This window comes from Solanum tuberosum, unplaced genomic scaffold (assembly GCF_000226075.1).
Source record: "Solanum tuberosum cultivar DM 1-3 516 R44 unplaced genomic scaffold, SolTub_3.0 scf00123, whole genome shotgun sequence".
Classification (NCBI taxonomy): Eukaryota; Viridiplantae; Streptophyta; class Magnoliopsida; order Solanales; family Solanaceae; genus Solanum; species Solanum tuberosum.
In genome coordinates this window covers 1,409,358-1,415,150 of record NW_006239048.1, presented here as the reverse complement: position 1 = coordinate 1,415,150, position 5,793 = coordinate 1,409,358, and positions in this window count along the sequence as shown.

Sequence of the window (5,793 nt, the reverse complement as noted above, 5' to 3'; positions counted from 1 at the left end):
TGTATCTTGAGAATTGTGAAACAACTGTTCGTTATTCGTAAATGTTAATGATATTGTATATGTTCGATATATGCTTGTGATTATATTGTTGTATTGACTTATGTATGTTACACTTAGTGGCATAGTAGCGTGATACTACCAGTACACGGTGATTGTGTACTGATACTGCACTTGCTCTTTCTTTGTTGAGTACAGGGCATCTTCAGGCGGCTATTGACTGGTCTCGCTTAGAAGACCAATGATCGTTCGAATTCAAGGGTGAGCCAGTTCTTCTGGGCTGCCATGAGTTCTCTTTCTGTCTATGTCCACATTTCAGACTTAGATGTTCTAGTTAGTGGATAGTTCATTAGTTGGGGTTGTAACCTTTCTATTTTAGACTTTGGTTCATTGTTAGATGTTTTGGTACATTGACTTTCAGGTTCTAGGTGTATTTTCTGCATTGTTTAGTTGTTAGATCTCTTGGAAGTTTATGAGAACTTCTATCTTTAGCTATTTAACTTGCTTTCGTAGCTTAAATGCTTTATTTTTGGTTTAGTTGCTTGGTTTGTGTTGTAGTAGTGGTTCTCCCACCGGGGATTAGTGTGGGTGCCAATCACGACGGTCTGGATTGTGACAGTATCAATATTGATTTGACCACAATTGGATATACATTTTTCATAATCATTCATTTTTCATTACATTTTTCAAAAAGACTTGAGTGAATATTAATGCTATAATTTCTTCTAATATTATTTTTTTGGTTGCAGATTTATCCTTCAATACTTTTGTCACTCTCACAAATAATGCTCATGGTAAGCAAATATATATATATATATATATATATATTTTATGTGTTTCTGATTTAAAGTTTATATGAAATTTTGAATATACATTTTACAAAAAGACTAGAGTGAATTTTAATGCTATAATTTCTTCTAATATTATTTTTTTTGTTGCAGATTTATCCTTTAATACTTTTGTCACTCTCACAAATAATTCTCATGGTAAGCAAATATATAGATTTTATGTGTTTCTGATTTAAAGTTTATATGAAATTCTCAAAATTTCAATAGTCACTTTCTTGATATAACCAGTAACCGTTTATGTTATAATAGTTACTTCACCCTCTTTATTTTTGATTATAAACTTTTTTATCGAATTCATTTTTCTTTTTATGAGTGCTTGACAATCTCCATTTTTCTTTACTGTCTTTTTATTTATATGTTGATCAAGTTATCTACATATCATTCCTTTTGTATTTTTGTTACTCATTATTTTCTCTTTTGGGGGGAAAGCAATGATAATGTGAATTTTTTCAAAAATATAAAATTGAATTTTAAAAATATTTAAAAATATTTTATAATCATTGTATGATATTGTTCTAAATATTCGCTCTTTTCTCATACTTTCATATTATTTGGTTTATACAAGTGGTCAGCTTTGCTTTTGAAAAGCTTATGAGGAGTCGTCTACATTTTTTGAGATGCTAAGAGGTTTATTTCAAGTTCCTATAGTCAAACTTAGAGATTTTAAAAATATTTGCTTTCTTTATTTTGTAGTAATAATTGAAACTTTAAATTTTTACCGTCAATTTTAATATTTTTTTGGACACTCCTTTCCTAATTTTGTAGTTATGATTTTTTTCCCTTTTTATTTGTAATATAAATTTTGTTTATTTTTTTTGTGTATTTAAGTTTATAAGGTTCTCAAATTGTTCCAAATGAAAAGGTTTGAACAATTGAGAATTCCATCATATGTTTGAAAAAAGTATAATTTTAAATGGAAAGATATGAAGTATTATTATTATTATTATTATTATTATTATTATTATTATTATTATTATTATTATTATTATTATTATTATTATTATTATTATTATTATTATTATTATTATTATTATTATTATTATTATTATTATTATTATTATTATTATTATTATTATTATTATTATTATTATTATTATTATTATTATTATTATTATTATTATTATTATTATTATTATTATTATTATTATTATTATTATTATTATTATTATTATTATTATTATTATTATTATTATTATTATTATTATTATTATTATTATTATTATTATTATTATTATTATTATTATTATTATTATGTACTTGTCAGATGAATACCGAACTAGTTGAATTCTGCAAAAAAGAAATTGATAATTTATTACAAAAAGGTTTGATAAAGCCTTCCAAGTCACCATGGTCGTGTACTGCGTTTTATGTTAATAACGCAGCAGAAAAAAGAACGAGGTGTTCCCAGGTTAGTTATAAATTATAAACCTTTAAATAAATTTTTAAAATGGATTAGATATCCTATTCCAAATAAAAGAGATTTATTAACCAGATTATATGATGCTAATATTTTTTCAAAATTTGATCTAAAATCTGGATATTGGCAAATCCAAATATTTAGAGACTATTCTTATAGAACGTCATTTAATGTTCCGTTTGGACAGTACGAATGGAATGTAATGCCTTTTGGGTTAAAAAATGCTCCCTCAGAATTTCAAAAGATAATGAATGATATCTTCAATCCTTATTTGGATTTCATCATAGTTATATTGATGATATTTGGGTTTACTCAAAGACTCTTGAAATGCATTTTAAGCATTTAGACATTTTTAAGAAGATAGTTATTCAAATTGGTATGGTCATATCTAAACCTAAAATGAGTCTTTTTCAAACAGAAGTTAGATTTTTGGGGCATTTAATTTGTCAAGGAAAAATGACTCCTATTCAGCAATCTATTGAATTCGCATCAAAGTTCCCTGATATTATTACAGATAGGACGCAATTGCAGCGGTTTCTGGGAAGTTTAAACTACATTTCCCCCTTCTACAAGAATTTACCTCGAGATTTAGCTCCGTTATACGACAGGCTAAAAAAAGATCACCAGAAGCCTTGGACTAATAGTCTCACAGATCTTGTAAAGACTATTAAAGAAAGAGTTAAATCTTTGCCTTGTTTAACCCTTGCTAATCCTGCTTGGCCAAAGATTGTAGAGACGGATGCGTCTAATATTGGGTATGGAGGCATATTGAAACAAATTAATCCGCATGATAAAAATGAATATCTTATTCGATTTCATTCAGGAAAATGGAGCGATGCTTAGAAAAAATTTGCGACGGTAGCTCATGAAATGTTAACTATCGTTAAGTGCGTATTAAAATTTCAAGATGATTTATATAATAAAAAATTCTTGATAAAAACTGATGCTCAGTCAGTCAAGTATATGTTTGATTAATATTTTAAACATGATGCGTCTAAGTTAATATTCGCAAGGTGGCAGGCACAATTATCCCATTTTGATTTTGAAATTCAGTATAAAAAGGGAAGTGATAATTCCCTCCCAGACTTCTTATCTAGAGAATATCTTTCTTATTATGAGTTTTCTAGACTTCTTTCCTGATATAGATTTAGTTACGATTTTGAAGGCAGTTCCTCTTAATAGAGATTTACATGAACTTATATTATGGAGAATTATAGACGGAATGGTGATGGATATCGTCGATGATTACATGATTGAACAAGAGCTTTATGAAAGATTTTATTGTGATGAAGTTTATAACCTCTTGAATGATTGAAAAATATAACCTCTTAAATGATTAAAACTAAATGCTATGTTTGCAGGATGGATCCTCCTTGGATAACCAAGGCTAGAGAAAAAGGCAGTTATACTCGCGGAAGGGGAAGATCATCCCCAAGTTCATCTAGATCATCATACGGATCTTCATCATCAAGTACTCCAATTATACAAAAAGGAGGAATGAGTTTATATAACTTAAACTCTAGAGCACATGAAAAAGCTTTGTCATCAATACATCTAGAAGATATTCCAGAAAGTGATCCATTATATGCTAAACCACAGGAATTTCTAACTCAAAAGCAAGGTGATACTTTTGCTTCAATCGCCAAAGAAGAAGTTGATGATATCAAAACATATGAAAAGGTAGAGAAAAGAGAAATGATATTTCTCTTAGAAAACTCTGACATACAGAGAAAAGAAGAACCTTGGAAGATATTCCAGAGGTATTTAGTTAATGGGCTTTATTTTCTGGGTGAGTCATACAAAACTCGAAAATATTATGAGACTCTGCTGATAAGCACAGGCGTTGAATTTCAACATTTTTCAGGATATAATACAAGTGAGAATGTTTATAACTTCTTTAAAATGATTATAAAACACATCATTCATATTGAAGATTGGGGTATTTCCTCATTGACTTAAAGACAATTCAGTCTAAACAAAGTCATGGTAAACTTTACCTATTGGGATTATATTTAGGCATTTAATAAAGACCTCTGTTATATGAATGAGAGACATAAACATACTTGGTTTATAAAACTATGTGCCAAGATATTTGTTAACCCTATACCAAATTGGTATTTAAACTAGTGGTCATACCACAGGCCAACCATAAAAATATTGCCCGAACCATTTCTCAAGTTATACAAAGAATGGGTCAAGATTTCCCCAGATCTCAACAAGTTATATCATCAAGAACATATTTTTTATTTTCAACAAATTGAACAATTTTTTTTTTTTATAGAATTCTCTATTCCATGGATTCATAAATGGGTTCCAGAAGTAGATTTCACTGAGGAACAAATCCCTTGCCTATACAGAACTTATTATAATAATTTTTGGGACAAGTTGATGAAGAAATATCCTCAAACAAAGTCTATATACGGACAAGAACTGCTGGATTTAATAACGAAAACCATACACGATTATAAATCGATTCCTAATAAAGGAATTATGACTGATGATTCAACCTCCGTAAAACATATGGCTAGAAAAATTTCTATTCATGATGAAGGAGAACAAAATGAAATGATTATGAAGTATCTAGAAGAAGTAAAGAAAAGATTCTTCTAAATATAAGTCATTATGCAAAATCAGATTCATCAATGCGTAGTGAAACAAGTGAAGATATGCACGAAGCTCAACCATATGAAGAAGAAAGTCCAGTAGATGCACTAAAGAAAGCCGAAGATTTTTTGGCAAAACTAAAGGACAAGATGTGGCAGTGTTAAGCTTTTTTGAAACAGTAAAACGCTCGGACAACTGTAGCAACACTGTAGCTCAACAGTAGATACACTGTTACCAGGACCAGATAGGGGCCCAGTATCCTGTACAAAGATGCTTTCTTTTCCTATAAATAAAGTTGTTTTTCTTTAATTAAGGAGCAGGTTTTAGAAACCGCGTTTTGCTCTTTCTCTCTCTCTTGTAAACTTTTCTAACTAAGTTTTGTAAGCTTGCCGGATTCTGGCCGGAATAATAAAGTGTGCGGTTTGGTAACAACAAGGTACTTTCTTTTCTTATTCTTCTTGTTTTTAACTTTTATTCTCCGATCTAAGCCGTGACTATGTCCGGCTAAAAAATTATATCTATGCCGGATAACTAACTTCTCTCTTATATAGACCATGAACGTATCTAAGCTTTATTTAAATATAGAAAAAATTTAGTATAGCTTCTCGACTTGGTTCTAAGATTGAGGTTCAGTCGGATCTAGTACTACTTTTATTGGCTTTGTGTTTATGACTCCGTCTGATGAGCCGTGGTTTTTAGTCCGAAAAAGAGTTTGATAAGTAGGGCGCCTGATACCCGGTTAGAACTATCAGACACATGGGCTCAATAAAAGAATGTATTAGCTTCTTGACAGGTCCTTTGCTTGGGTAAAATAATTAAACCATGCAGTCTGAGAAACTATGTTAAAATTCTTGTGTATTTCGATTCTTATGTAGTTGGACTACCTCTAAGGATATTGACTTGCTTGATCTATGACTGGGCGGACCA